This window comes from Mixophyes fleayi, chromosome 8 (assembly GCF_038048845.1).
Source record: "Mixophyes fleayi isolate aMixFle1 chromosome 8, aMixFle1.hap1, whole genome shotgun sequence".
In the NCBI taxonomy this organism is placed as follows: domain Eukaryota; kingdom Metazoa; phylum Chordata; class Amphibia; order Anura; family Limnodynastidae; genus Mixophyes; species Mixophyes fleayi.
Genome location: NC_134409.1, coordinates 89,826,963 through 89,842,884, shown reverse-complemented (window position 1 = coordinate 89,842,884; position 15,922 = coordinate 89,826,963). Strand labels below are relative to the sequence as shown.

The window sequence follows — 15,922 nt, the reverse complement described above, 5'->3', positions numbered from 1 at the left end:
AAATACACCATGAAAAGGGTGAAAACTGGATTATTTGCTGTCCCAAAGGTGGGTTACACATAATGGAAATATGGCCTTGTAGCAAGACTCCACTAGTTTATGGGACTAGCGCATTTTCCATGACTGTTAGTGTGGGGTTTGTGTCTGCCATGTTGGTTTTGGGCCACTTGGAAACAAAGTGCCACTAGCACAAGAGAAAGGTTGTTATCCTGTTTGGGCAAGGGCCAAAAGTTGCTAGTGTTTGAGGTACCGCCACAAACATTTTAGTATTATTTTTATACGTTACAAATTTGGTAATGCCTATATTGCTAGGCACATACCATGTTGCCTCTAAAAGCTGAAAGTGAACTAGAAATTTACTACTAAGCAACCAAACACACATACAAACCTCCAAACTAACATCATTTTCTATACCTGAACATTAACACCAGACATTGTGTTTGTAGGCTATGGTGTGTCTGTGGCAAAGGACAAAAAAAAACACACATTGAATTAATATATTGTCCAAGTACATCTGTTCCACAATAGTTACGAAACCAATACACATGGATTTATGTGTATTCAAAGAGGAATCACTGCACTATAGTAATCTGACAAAATGGCATGACAACAGATTGCTGAGACATTTGCAGCATAGGATATATTTATTACATATATGAATCCAAACGTGTTAACAAAAACATAGCAAAGAAGTTAATGGTTTGTGTGTGGCAAAGTTCCTTGGATGAGATGACAATCTGGCCAGACTGAAGACAGACATAAGCAGGCTTGGAGCTCTGGAGAAATACTTCAACATGTAGTCAGACACGAATTGCACAACTCCAAAATCCACGCAAACGCACCCTGTTGAATGTGAATATAGCATTTTATATGCTAATATTAGCTCACAACTAACTTGCATTAAGGTATCTAGTTGATGATTTGGTAATCAAGAAGTTGACCACTGTATTGAAAACGGTAAAAAAGGACTTAATAATCTACACAATAGTGTGTAATAATGGCTTGTGTGTTTGACCTATATCTTTGATTCAGATTGTACTATTTGACATGATTACAAACCCAAAACAATAGGTAACATAGCTAGCATATGGCCCTATGTTTTGTTTGCACACAAACACATTCCAGGCTTAGTAACGACATTATTGTATGGAGCACACTCACTTGACAGTCACATTTTAGTGCAGATAACACTATAGTACTTACATTTGTCAACACCCTTCACCATGGCAACATCCACCAACTCCAAAGGAAAGTGCACTCCAGGCCAAGTGTAATAAACAGCCTGTAGATATAACAAAAGGAAACAAAGTGTGAGAAATGAGCACTTCTCTGCACTATATGTGCTGATCAATAACCTATAAACCTCACATGGCTAAATGAGCAGAGTTAGGGTGCATTTTCTATCAAAAGATTTTGCGTGGACATTTGGACACTAGGGGACATAGACAAACTAGACCATTACCCCCTTTTCTGGCTTAGCTAATACAAGCAGCAAGTGTGCAAAGTCTGGACTCTGCAAACTGTAGCAAACATTTTAACCAAACTTCAATTATGTAGCCACATTAGGCTGTAGATGAAATCTAACACATTAAGGTGCATTTAGCAAAATACATTGATGTGAAACTATACTTTCTACACACATTGTAAAGGTTAAATACAGCTTGGGATTGTTTTTTCCCTATTATTACACATGTAAAACATTTCACTATCACACCAGCCTTTGTCTATTCATATTCTCATTTTAACTTACCATACCTTATATAATCTAACTTTGACTAAGCTTGCACATGATTTGACCACAGAGCTTTGAATTGTGAAGTTAGAGAAAGTGGTAAAAAAATACATTACCTCAAAAATAATGCTCTACAACATAGCTCCTGAAGTTGGAGCCACGCACTGCTTCACGAGTGGGGTCGACAAGGTGTTCCTCCTCCGCCTCGTCCACCCCAGCAACCTATTCCATGTCCCCTGGTGCCCCACTCCTGATGGCAATATTATGGAACACCACACACAGAGCGATGATCCTACACACCTTACTCGGCTCATACATGAGTGTGCCACCAGACCGGTCAAGACATCTAAACCGAGCCTTCAAAACACCAAAGGCTCTTTCTATGACCGATCTGGTGGCCCTATGAGCCGAGTTATAGGCCTCCTCCCGCTCTGTGTGTGGGTTCAATATAGGAGTGAGAAGACAAGAGCAGGAGTGATACGCATTGTCTCCTATGTAGGAAGAGAGGAATGACAAAATAAAGCAAGATTAATACCATTTAAGAGTACAACTATACCTGCAAGAAATATAATGTTAACATTATACTATATGAGGCCAAACTACATTCTAGCCTAAATAGTAAGGTTACAAAGTCATAATACTGTATAATTAGCATCCTATGAAAACTAGCTATGTCTATTAATGGCTGTAAAACAAAGCTCAATCCACATTGGAGATTGACAATGTACACGAAACTAATAATTACAAACCTGGCGCCGTCCACTATTCACATGTTTCAATAATAGGCCTACATTACCATTATATATCTCACTTTTCTAAACATTGATTCAATCACTCTATAGTAGCGGAAACTATAAATACAAGGCACATGCACTATATAACACATTGTGTAACAGTAACATCTCAAGTACAATATTATATTTTAACAATCTATGTTTGCCATACAATATTACTAACAATTTAGAGTTGACCGAACCATTATTTGCACATAATTACCAAGAAGCCACGCATCTCCGTGTGGTGTGACACCCCCTTGCCTCTGTTGCAATCTAGGCCACAACCATGAGTTACGAAACGCATAGGAGTCTGGGCAGCACAGTGGCATAGTGGTAGCACTTCTGCCTCACAGCACTGGGGTCATGAGTTCAATTCCCGACCATGGCCTTATCTGTGTGGAGTTTGTATTAGGGAATTTAGACTGTAAGCTCCAATGGGGCAGGGACAGATGTGAATGAGTTCTCTGTACAGCGCTGCGGAATCAGTGGCGCTATATAAATAAATGGTGATGATGATGATGATAGGAGTCATGGGTACCCTCAGGCCATGGGTACCCTCAGGCACAACCAGGTTTAGAATCTAGAGAGACAGGTCACATATGGCCTGGACATTTATTGAGTGGAAATGCTTCCGGTTCATAAAAATCGGAGCATCTCCACTCAACAGCACCAGTGCCACATACATCCCATCTACAGCCCCAATGACGTGCGGAAAGCCAGCTATGGTGGAGAACTGCTACTTGATCAGCACAAGATACTCCTCATTGAGTGTCAGATGGATAAACTGCCGGAGCCACGACTGAAACGCCCTCCGGACAACCTCCAGCACACGGCTGAAGGTCATCTGGGAAATACCTGCCGCAACCCTGACTGTGCACTGGAATGAGGCAGTAGCACAGAAGTGCAGTACCACCACAAGTTTGGTCAAAGGCGTTACTGCTGTCAGGATAGCACGCATTGGCTCAAGGTCACACTCCACAATGCGCAGGGTGTCCAAGATCACATGTGGAGGAAGCCGATAGCAATGGACACACCTCCGCATCTGACATCCCAAAGAGGCTGACACGTGGCCTGAAGATGCGCTCCCTCGGGCGGCGACGTTGTTGTAGAGGAGGCAGGGCAGAGGAGCAGGCACTCGTGATGCATAATCACGGAGTGCCTGTGTGTGGCTCAAAAGCAAGAGTTTACTTAGATGCTTTTTCGGACTTTGGCACTAATTACACAACCAGTCGTTATTCATCCTTTCTCTTTTTTGTGTATAAGGACAGTCCATAAGTAATTGGAAGTAATTTGGAAGGTGGGATATAAAAAAACACAAAATCATTAGGAAAACAAAACCTATTGATTGTCCAAACACCATCTATTCATATAGAACCACCACCAAAGTGCTTGCAAACGTGATACTTACCATCGCCATATACCAGCGGTTCCCAAAGTGTGCACTGTCACTGGGGTGCCGCGGGCCAGCCCTAGAAAAAAGAAAGCAAACAGAAACACTCACCAATCCGCGCGGCACTAGGACCCAGCAGCCTCCTCTCTCCCGCAGCTGTCACTGAATATCGACGTCAGTGACAGCTGCACGAGAGAGGAGGCTGCAGGGTCCTAGCGCCGCGCGGATTGGTAAGTTTCTGTTTGCTTTCTTTTTTTCTATAGCTGCCGCCTGGCAGGGGAGGAGGAGGACAGATGGCGGAGGAAGAGGACAGATGGCAGAGGAGGGGGACAGCATGAGAGAGGGCAGAGGAGGGGGACAGATGGCAGAGGAGGGGGACAGAGAGCAGAGGAGGGGGACAGCGTGAGAGAGGGCAGAGGAGGGGGACAGATGGCAGAGGAGGGGGACAGATGGCAGAATAGGGGGACAGATGGCAGAGGAGGGGGACAGAGAGCAGAATAGGGGGACAGATGGCAGAGGAGGGGGACAGAGAGCAGAGGAGGGGGACAGAGGGCAGAGGAGGGGGCCAGAGAGCAGAGGAGGAGGGCAGAAGGCAGAGGAGGGGGGCAGATGGCAGAGAAGTGTGAAAGCGTGATAGAGGGCAGAGGAGGGTGACAGCGTGAATGCTCGTAACTTTGCGCAAGATTTGCGATCATTCCTTGTTTTTTTTGTGAAGTCTTTGCAGTTCCTGCTGCTTTAGTAAAACACTTAGGGCTAGATTTACTAAGCTGCGGGTTTTAAAAAGTGGGGATGTTGCCTATAGCAACCAATCAGATTCTAGCTATCATTTATTTAGTACCTTCAACAAAATGACAGCTAGAATCTGATTGGTTGCTATAGGCAACTTCCCCACTTTTTCAAACCCGCAGCTTGGTAAATTTAGCCCTTAGTTTTAATTATGTGTGTGTGTATCTAGGGTTATCAATTTAATAGCACGTTATATGTCATGCTGTTAATAATAAATGCAACATTACAGAATTGTCAGGCCTAAGACAGCGAGTAGGCTGACCGAAATAAGTGGAGTGCAAACCCTTTTATGAATCAACCACTAATGACTTTGGTGTATTGTCTAACAGGAGGCGCAAACCCCTTTGTTGCAAAAGTGCTTAAAATGTGAAAATAAAAGGTTGACCCACATGTCAAATGGCAATTTAAATATATTGTTTATTACGTTACATAGTGCATATTCCACTGAGTGCCATCTGTAATACTTTGGCATGAATGAATTGCCATTATCTGTATGTAACGCCCCCTAGTGGCGTTTTAGTTAAACCTTTACCTCAGTGAATACAGGAGGGGTCACCTAGAAGGTAAGCTAGAGGTTTATAAAAAGTTACATAAACTGGCTACCATGGTGATAACCCAGCCCAGCCTGTGAGACTGAGTGAGAGGAAGGAGGGGCTGTCATTTAAGGGAGGGGGATAGAGAAAAAAGAGAGAGAGGAGACACAGGAGAGGAGAGATGTAGCTGGGGACCTGGGAGAATGTGATGGAAGCTCCAGGATCCCTCAGCATTGCCCTGGAAGTCTGAGCGCGGTGACTGTGCATAGGGCAAGGAATGTGTGCCCTGGATGAGGGAAAGAACTCCATGTCACTATAGAGAACCCAAGAGAGAGGGGGACACTTCGCATGGAAGAGACCCTGGAGTAGGGTTGCTACAAGAGGCATGGTAGCTGTATTGTCTGAGGCTGGGAGTACACAGAGTAATGTGTCAGAGCCGACAGGAGACATCATCCCCGCAGAGGAGGGGTGAGTGAGCTGCAGTTGAGAGGTACACAGAGTGTGTCAGAGCTGCATGGAGGAGAAGCTGCCTGACTGTTAGCATCCATGTTGAGTGCCCCTGCAGAGGAGGGTGATCTGCAAGACATGTGATTTTTGATATTTAACATCTGGATACCATTATGATTATCGTGCTGGAGGAAGAGGAGTGTAAATAAAGAGTTGAGTTTGTTATAGAGATGGTCTGGCGCCCAAATTATTGTGACTTCTATTACACTGCACCAAAGTGACATCCCCTGTGTCCCACTAACTACAAAGAAACACCTGCATGTGCAGGGACCCCCTGATCATTTACACCCATGCCGATCAGCTAGCCAGGGCTTGAGAAGGAGGTGCACTGTGTACCCTTTGCACCTCATACTACACACAGTGACAGGGGGTTACATAATGGCACCCAACATGGGGCTCAAGCACAACAGATGGAGCTAGTGCTTGCAGGACACAGGAACTGAGTGCAGTGTGCTCAGCCGGAGTAACACCCTTGGGACACCAAGTCTGGCCGTCTCTAGGTGCCCAGTAGACCAAGGGTAATGAGGAGAAGGTGAAGCAAGTTGTTTGCTGAGTAGTTCTGTCCGGGACAGTATATGGAGCAGCAGTGTGCTTGTTGCTGAGACTTGTAGTGCCACTTAACCCAGCTGAGTGGGAAGCAAAAGAAGAAAAGGTTCAACGTGTGAGGTGTAATTATAATGCAGTCTGGATATTGCCTTTCCTGAGGATTTCGGGGAGCAAAGAGAGGCAGACTGTGCAAGTGACGTCTGTATTTTGCCCTTCCAGAGGATTAGGGGGAGCAAAGAAAGGCAGATCGTCCACGTTGGAGAGAAAGAGGGGGAAGGCAACCCCGCTGGTCAAATGCCACCCCTGCATATATTGCTGAGATGTATTTGTTGGTAGGGGCCCACGAGAGCCACCTGTCTCTTTTTGACCCAGGAGGGGGGAGACATGGGCAGGCACGGGCAGGTGCTACATTGCTTTGGCATAAAGCCACATTTGAATGTACATTGTAAGAAAAAAGGACACCTGTGACTCACATGTTTACATCCATTGGGGGTGTTGTGGGGTATGCAATGTGAAATGTGTTTATATTCATACTGCCACTGTATTGCTTTGCTGTGTTCACTTTACATTGTGATTTTGCATGCAAAAGTGATGTAGAAATTGTTTACATGTGTGTGTGCATATGTGAGTTAGGTGTGAGTGAGATTAGCTAGGCAGCCCCACTAGGTGTAGTTTAGGGTGCCCAGCTAATCGGGGGAGAATGTAACGCCCCCTAGTGGCGTTTTAGTTAAACCTTTACCTCAGTGAATACAGGAGGTGTCACCTAAAGGGTAAGCTAGAAGTTTATAAAAAGTTACATAAACTGGCTACCATGGTGATAACCCAGCCCAGCCTGTGAGACTGAGTGAGAGGAAGGAGGGGCTGTCATTTAAGTGGGGGGTAGAGAAAAAAGAGAGAGAGGAGACACAGGAGAGGAGAGATGTAGCTGGGGACCTGGGAGAATGTAATGGAAGCTCCAGGATCCCTCAGCATTGCCCTGGAAGTCTGAGCGCGGTGACTGTGCATAGGGCAAGGAATGTGTGCCCTGGATGAGGGAAAGAACTCCATGTCATTATAGAGAACCCAAGAGAGAGGGGGACACTTCGCATGGAAGAGACCCTGGAGTAGGGTTGCTACAAGAGGCATGGTGGCTGTATTGTCTGAGGCTGGGAGTACACAGAGTCAGCGTCGGACTGGCCCAGCGGGGTCCCGGGAAAATCACTGGTAGGCCCCGCTGTTCAATGGCCCCATCCCCTTTTGCTAGGGGGCGGGGTCAGAATTCAGTCGTTACGGAGGACATGTGTAAGGGGCTCTGACTTGTTTGAGGAATTTCTGTTCCTCTATTATCCTGACAGCAACCCAAACTGCTACTATTCCCGGCGAATTGCATTGAAACAGGTACACAGTAGTGATCTAATTTGACCCTAACAGGCATCCTTATCAGGCAACACAGTGCGTTCCACAGTGGAACGCATAGGAGAGCTATGAAATGACAAGCCGTAACCCCGTTCGGATCGTCTGTTTTTCATCCAGCCGGCCATTCTCCCTAGGCATCCCGCAGACTGAGTACATTTATGGCTTGATGACAGCAGGTCACAGATGATAAGAACTATATAATCTGTGTGGAAGGTACAGAGCTTGTCAGAAACTTGTGATAGATTTAGCTCTCCTGCAAGTCAGAGTGTTAAACTTCTCTCATTTTCTTAAGTCTTGTCCTCCCTTATGTATGCTGAATGATTAAAGTCTCACTGTGTTTAACCACAGTACATTTTATCTATTCAATACACAAAGTCATATGTGCCACTTTTTGAGAGTAAAAGAGAAAACACCATATAGAAACAGAAATTAATTAAATTTAAATGTATGGATTCCTGTAGAATTATAGATATTATACTTGTTTGTCATGTTTATTATTATTACAAGACTTTACTGCTTATTTTTTTTCCTTTCTGTTCATTTGTTGTAATTCTTATTTTCTATATCCCTTTCTCACAAACTGAGATAAGATCCCTCTCCTCTGGTGTGTCTACTAATTGTGGCCATAAATGTAGAAATTCCATAGATAGCCCAGGGAGAACCAGGCACATTCTAGTTTTAACGGATTCTCTACCAGCATTGGAAAACTGTTTATATGTTATAGAATGTTAACAGAAAAAATTATAAATAATCATGATCACATTTTTAAAAGAAAAGTAATGAATGAACTGGAATGTAAATAACAATTGGCATACATAAGCAGGGATAATATGAATTAATTACTACAGTGCGCTCTCTTTACATTACTCCCCTATGCCAACCACATTAACCACTAGTTAAAGTCTCTGTAAAAAAAGTATATCTAAATTTATTTGTTTCATTATATGTTCACCACTTAATAACACTGCTCTCATAATACCAGTTTTAAGCTGGTATTTTAATAAGTGGAGAAATAATTATATCTAGAGATTTCTTTGGAAGGGGGTTTAATCTGACCACTATCTTAGAAGTTGTGCTCTAGCCCTCTGTTCACATATTTGTTTTGTTAACTTAGCAAATACTAGTGTTTGGGTAATTTGTATACACTGCATTCTTATATGCTACAATATGGCACTAGCCATGTCCTCGATGGGCTGACCTTGCCCCCTCAAGCCATACATACAGGTGGCTGGCCACACCCCCTCTGGTGGGCCCCTACCATGACATCCCCCGGAGGGCCCTTCATGCCCCAGTCCGACACTGTATATGAAGTATCAGATCTGGATCATAAGTGTTGAGTGAAGCTTCCCACTAATCTGAAGGGATAATAGAGCCTAACCTGACCCATGAAGACATCAGTTATACCTACAGATAAGCCTTAAAGATTTGATATTTGGTACGCACAATATATTGTCTTGGTGTCGGTGCTTTCAAGTACTTCTCCTCTTTATTTGATTCACCAATAATATCTGAGTGTTCCTACCCACTTGGCGTTTCCAATTCTACTTTGTGGTACATCTTTCTGTATTATTATATACAGTATTATACTATGTGGCGCCCCCTCTCGCTTATTTTGTTTTAGATTCATTCCAGCTCACCATCTGGCTTTGTGGGAATTTGGCAGCCGCCTGAACATAGGAATTATTTGCCCAAAGGGACAATTTTTGAACTTATTTGTCTTCTCGGAGTTACGCGCTGTACTATCTATTTTTTGTGTATAATATATATATATATATATATATATATATATATATATATATATATATATATAAAACGTAGCACGTATTACAATTGATGAACCCCTTAATACTGTATTTTTTGTCCATATGAATGATTTCTTTCCTTCTATTATCCAGATGGGAGCAGGTAATACATCTTATGTTCCCACACTTTAAGCAACCCTCTATCTTATTTGGAATCCAATTGTTTGTATGCAAATGTCTCTCTGAGTCTGTTTGGTCTTTTTTGAGAAGACTTGGGGCTAAGATGATCTTTAAATTGATATTTCTCTTAAATATCACCCTAGGATTCTCTGGTAACACCTTTCTAAGTATAATGTCCTGTCGTAAGACAGGATAATTCTTTTTAATGATGTTTTTTATTACCATGGATCTCTTATTATACTTGGAAATAAAAGTAATAGGTGGTGATGTATCTCTGATTTCTCTCTCAACACATCCTTCTGCTTTTTGTTTAATCAACATAGTATCTCCATTCATATTCTTAACCTCCTCCAAAGAGCTACTGAGTAATGCTTCTGGATAACCCCTCTTCTTAAAATCACTCAACATATCCCTAGCCTGTGTATCAAAAACCACTTCTGAGGTACAATTCCTTTTGAGACGCATCAATTGCCCCTTCGTTATATTGGTCTTCCATTTAGAGTAGTGTGCACTTTTATAATGTAAATAGTTGGCTACGTCCACCTTATTCTTGAAGGTAGACGTCTCCAACCTCCCATCCACAATCGAAAATTGTAAATCCAAAAAATCCATATCTAGTGGACTATAACGACTAGTGAATCGTAGATTATAATCATTGTCATTCAGTGCCGCCACAAATGCCTGAGCTCGAATTTCTCCCCCTCTCCAAATGATAAAGTGGCCATCTCTAAATTCACATTGCAGCTAGTGACCTTTGGCTTGTAGGGAAAGCAGAAGCAAATGCACCTAGCATTTTTCTACTGTCTGTTACCTCTCAGCTAACGGTGGCAGCTATGGCTGGCTGTCACGGTTGGCTTATGGGAAATTGATCCCTATGCTCTGCTGGACATGGCTTAGCCCACCCACAGGTGCGGAGTCTAACAGGCAGATGGTTTTCACCAGTAACCCCCGCAAAGAGGTATGGATTTAGCGGCACCAAACCTGCAGGTCGCGGTTCTCTGAGTGGGTGAACAGCAGAATGGTGTGGAGGAGCCAGGTAACACGGGTAGAGACAAATGAGGCACAAGGAGAATAGATGTCCTGTGGTACAACGAGGAAAAGCAGAGGCTGTCACAATGGTGTATCCAATGGTGATTGGTAGAGATACTGGAACAGCGGGAGTACAGCACTGGAGTATGCTGAGCACACACGGGAAAGCAGAGGTAGCTGAGGGAAAACAGCCAATGAGTCACCAAGGCAGTTGCGGCTCACAGTGATAGCGGTTAGAGAACTGGAGCTGTCATACATCAGAGATGGTATAGATAGATGGTATAGAAGTACTAGAGCAGCAATAGTTCAGTACAGCAGGAGACTGAGAGTAAACTGACGTGGTGAAGGTAACTCATAGTAACAGCCGATGAGTCACAGTAGTAGTAGCGGCTCTGAGTGGTGGCGGTGAGAGAACTGGAGCTGTCACGATGAAGTACAGTTGAGATGGCAATATCAGTACTGGAGCAGTGATAGTTCAACACAGCTAGAGACTTGAGAGCAGACTGAAGTAATGGAGGTAACCCGTAATAACAGTTGATCAGTCACAGGTGTAGTAGCAGCTCTGAGTGGTAGCGATAAGAGAACTGAAGCTGTCACGATGAAGTACACTGGAGATGGTAGTAGCAGTGCTGGAGCAGCAATAGTTCAACACAGCAGGAGACTGAGAGCAGACTGGAACACAGGCAAACCACAAGGAGAACAGGAACCAAAACCACAGGCTACAGGAAGTGAGCTTGAAGAACAGGCATCAGACAGGTGAATCCAGGAGGTTAAAATAGTGCTCCAGAAGTGCTTAGCCAATGAAAAATAGGCTTGCACCTGCTCAGATCTGAATATAGCTGAATGAATGAATGAAGTTAGCCTGATGCTGGAACATGGCAGTTTCCAGATAAATGAAATGCGGGTAACAGGACCAGGGCCCTCTTAACAACATTTTGGGTCCCCGGGCAAAGCAGTGCACCGGGGCCCCTATATATACATATATATATATATATATATATATATATATATATATATCTAAAAAAAATTATTATATATATGGGCCCTGCAGCCCAGGGGGGCCCGTCGGAGGCAGCAAAAAAAAAACAACCTGAAAAAAAAGAAGACAATACTTACTTTGCGGTCAGCTGGCGATCCGGCTCCCTCCCTGGTCTCCTCCTCCGTCGCGCTCGGGCGGGCGGGCGTGATGATGTCACCCCCGACATGCACTGTGAGCGCCGCACGGAAGAGGAGACCAGGGAGGGAGCCGGATCGCCAGGTGACCGCAAGGTAAGTATTGTCTTCTTTTTTTTTCAGGTTTTTTTTTTTTTGCTACCTCTGACGGACCCCCCTGGGCTGCAGGGCCCCCGGACACCTGCCCATTGTGCCCAATGGGAAAGACGGCCCTGAACGGGACAGGTACTACTTGCGGGACCGAAGCATTACACCGGCTATTCTCAGACAACTGTTTTTTAGGGTAACTCAGTGGCAAAATGGTTAGCATTGCTGTCCCACAATGCTGGGATCATGGGTTCAATTCCAATCAAGTCTTATCTGTGTGGCATTTCTATGTTCTACCCATGTTTACATGAGTTTCATCTGGTTTCCTTCCAGACACCAAAACATACTGGTAATTTAAGTGGTTTCTGACAAAATTAATTCTACTGTGTGTGTGTGGTATAGAATATAGATTATAAGCTCTATTGAAACAGGGACTGATGTAAATAATTAAATATAAGGACTTTGTAATATGTAGGTGCTAATAATAATTAATAATAGTACCTAAATAAATTTTCTGTGCAGTCTGTTGAGTGGCAGGAGATAAGGAAGTTTTTTATTCTATTGCACACATTCAGAATGTTATGGGTACAATAAATTGCCGTTCATCACATCACATTGAATGGAGGAAGTGTTTTGTAGCAGAAAACACATCCATCCAATTACAGGTCATGTGTAATGAGTCGCTGAAGATCCTAAATGAAGTGGCCAGCTTATCACTATCTTTGCACAATTTTTGTTATCTTGCATCCAATAGCATTTTACCATAGGACAGGAATGTTTTCAAACAGTTGACTGCTGGTTGAGAACTTAATGTTTGTTAATACTATCACATTTTTTTGCATATGTAATAAAAAAAAGCCCCATATCTTTGTGTAGGCAATATATTGCAAATATGGAATGTGTTCATTGAACACCACTTTCAAAACCAACAAAAGTACAAATACTATTCAGCAAATATTGCTACAGGGATGTTGTTGAATGTATATCTGGAGTACATAATAGCCATTTCTGTTGTCTTAACAGAGTTGGCAGTGCACTACAATATTTGCCTTGTAAGGTTTGTGATATTATTGCTTATTGTTACATTTTGCACAACATTTATCAAATTGTTTAACTGGTGAGGTTGACCCTAAAATTTAACAGGATCAAGCTCTCTGTTCCACAGACACACCCTTCTTATTGGAGATCAGCCCCCAGGTGATCTCTACTATCATAATATTCCCCCTCTTTTAAAATGCATAGGACAATATCTGAGAGAAAAATACCTCCCTTTACAGACTCTACCAGTCACCTCCTCACAATATATATAATTAATGCTCTCCAGAATCAGTAGGCATCTGTTATGGGGTAGTTGGAAGAAGATGTAGTTCTGCAGATCTCTATAGACCAGTGATTCTTAACCTTGTTGGAGGTACTGAACCCCGCAAGTTTCATACGTACATTCACCGAACCCTTCATAGTTGGAAAAATAAAATGTTTTTTTTTCAAATTCAAAACAGAGATATATATTTTATTAGTGCACAAAATGAACCATGCATCAGTTGCACATAAAATCACTGTGTTCAAAGAACAAAACCAACAAAACATGAATGTCACACAAAAACAAAACTCAATAAATATTTACTGCAAATCAATGTGACTTTTGCTGTTGCCTTTTAGATACAAGTTCAGAAATGCGCGGCTTCACCTTGGCAGGTGCCACTCTCATATCATTTTTGCAAAAAAGTCTGTTCCTTTTCTTCGTTTTTATGTCTACCATCCTCGAAAAGGATTGCTCGCAATGATATGTTGTAACAAACGGTATGAGTATCTCAAGGGCTTTCTTAGCAATAAGAGGGTACGGTACGATTTGGTGACACCAAAACGTTGAGAGTGTTGTTGTTCTGAAGAATTGCTGTTGAACCTGGCTCTGATGAAGTTCATTGATTTCGTCGAGGTACTCATCATTGACATCTGCTGTCGCAACACTAAACGTGAACGGCCGTCTCACCCATGCTGGATATGACTCTCTAATGGGGAAGTATCCGTTGAGAGACTTTGCGAGCTCATCTAAGTGCATGGCAATTGCTTGCTTCATTTCCCCGGGTACAGAAATGTCTCAGATTCCAAACTCATCTTTGATCTTACTTACACAGTCGTCCAGCAGAGGAAAGTTTGCGAAGTTATTATTCTCTGTTCATCGTTTCCATAAAGGTAGCTTTTTTGAAAAGCCTTCAGGGTTTCTTCCGCTTCGATGATGTTGACTTCACCCCCCTGCATCTGTTGATTGAGATGATTGAGAGCATCGAAGATATCGGCCATGTACGCCAAAATGAGAATGAACTCAGAATTTTCGAAGCAATCTGCATGACAATGTTGGTGCTCTTGCAAAAACAGGGCTAATTCCACACACATGGCAAAAACACCATTCAGCACCTTTCCCTGGGATAACCACCAAATCTTAGAATGGTACAAAAGTACCTCGAATTCAGAGCCCATTTCATTACACAGCTCTTTGAAGATGTGGTGCTTCAGAGCACTATTTCGCACATAGTTAACACATTCCACTACAATTTTTAATACTTTTGCCAGTTTTGGAGGCAAGGTTTTTGTAGAACACAGTGCGTAACAATGATGTGTGGTGCAGCGACTTTCACCAGTGCACCAAAACCAGAGTTTCGTCCCAGCATGGCTGGAGCTCCGTCCGAACAAATTTCAGAAACCATATCCCATGAAAGATTGTTGTCTCTGAAGAAGTAATCCACAAGTTTCTTCACGTCGGCTGCCTTAGTTGTTGTTGTAAGATGCTTACAAAATAAAAATTCTTCCTTTATCATGTCATCTTTCACACAGCGCACAAATACAACAAGCTGGCTTAGATTGGAAACATCGGTGGTCTTAAGTTGGAAGCTGAATTTTGCTGGGCTTGAAATCAGATCTGCAATACTTGAGCCAAGATGTCATTGCTCATGTCATCTATTCTGCTATGTCATTTTGAAAGAGGAATTTGGGACAACTTATTTTCAGCAGCTTTTTCCAGCATGACATTCGCCATCTTCAATGCAGCTGGTTGTACGAATATTTCACCAATGGTGTGTGGTTGTCCCTACTTTGCGATCAGGTACGCAACTTCATATGATGCTGTTAAGATCAGTTTGTGGATGGGTACAAAGCCGAAAACAGGCAGAGTGGCCCTTTCATCGAATCTGGCTCTCTTCACCTTGAATTCAGCATGCGTTGTGTTCTTGTATTTCCCATCTCCATGCAGCTTTAGGAAGTGTTCCCTTAGTTTTACCGGTGCTAGACTTTCTTATTTTGCTCGACATAGTACGAAGGGATTGGAGTATTAAAAAGGAAATCACAAATTACGTACAAACACCACAATCACAAGTCGACTACTGAGCGCACCAAGTTTCCTGCAGCACAGATATCAAGGCCAAGTGAGCAGCCAATGATGGCCATGCTGAGCGTGATGTCACCAATCATACGAGTGGGGTGAACGGCAGGACTACCAGGTCGTGCCATGTATGGTATTTTTTTCCATAAATTACGCAACAAATTTTAGAATTTGCCATAAATATTCATCAATAGCCTTTAGTTTCTTATGGTGAAACATTGAAAATCCTATAAAAGTATTGTTTGAATACTAAAAGTATATTAATGCACCTGGCAACCCTAGCGAACGGAATGGACAAACACCTCAGCTGAACCCCTGAGACTAACTCACCAAACCCCTGGGGCTTGATCGAACCCAGGTTAAGAACCACTGCTATAGACTGTTTAAGATGATAACATTGAATTCAAAATAAAAACTACTTCAGCCATTGTCAGTGTAAAAAATAAACAATATTCTTTATCAGTTTCTCTAAAGGAAAATTATTTTGGAAATGTTGCTTATCCTTTGTATACAGTGTGAAAGTTTTCTCTTTTCTATTTATATTCACTAGTATTCTGAAAATAAGCAATATCCTAAACATGACTAGAAAAGATCAAAGCATATTCGACCTCTAGGTGGTGCAATAGTATAAAGCACTAGATAAACTCAGCGCGTATTACAAAAGGCAAAC

General features: G+C 42.7%; 1 long non-coding RNA gene across 1 annotated transcript; it reads right to left on the bottom strand.

Annotated features, from left to right (window-relative positions):
• Positions 1–673: 673 nt before the first annotated feature.
• LOC142100129 (uncharacterized) lies at positions 674–1,940 on the bottom strand. The gene is made up of 3 exons (XR_012678724.1): positions 1,849–1,940; positions 1,204–1,282; positions 674–843 (listed from the first exon to the last, which is right to left on the bottom strand). It is a non-coding gene; the product is annotated as an uncharacterized LOC142100129 (long non-coding RNA).
• Positions 1,941–15,922: the final 13,982 nt, after the last annotated feature.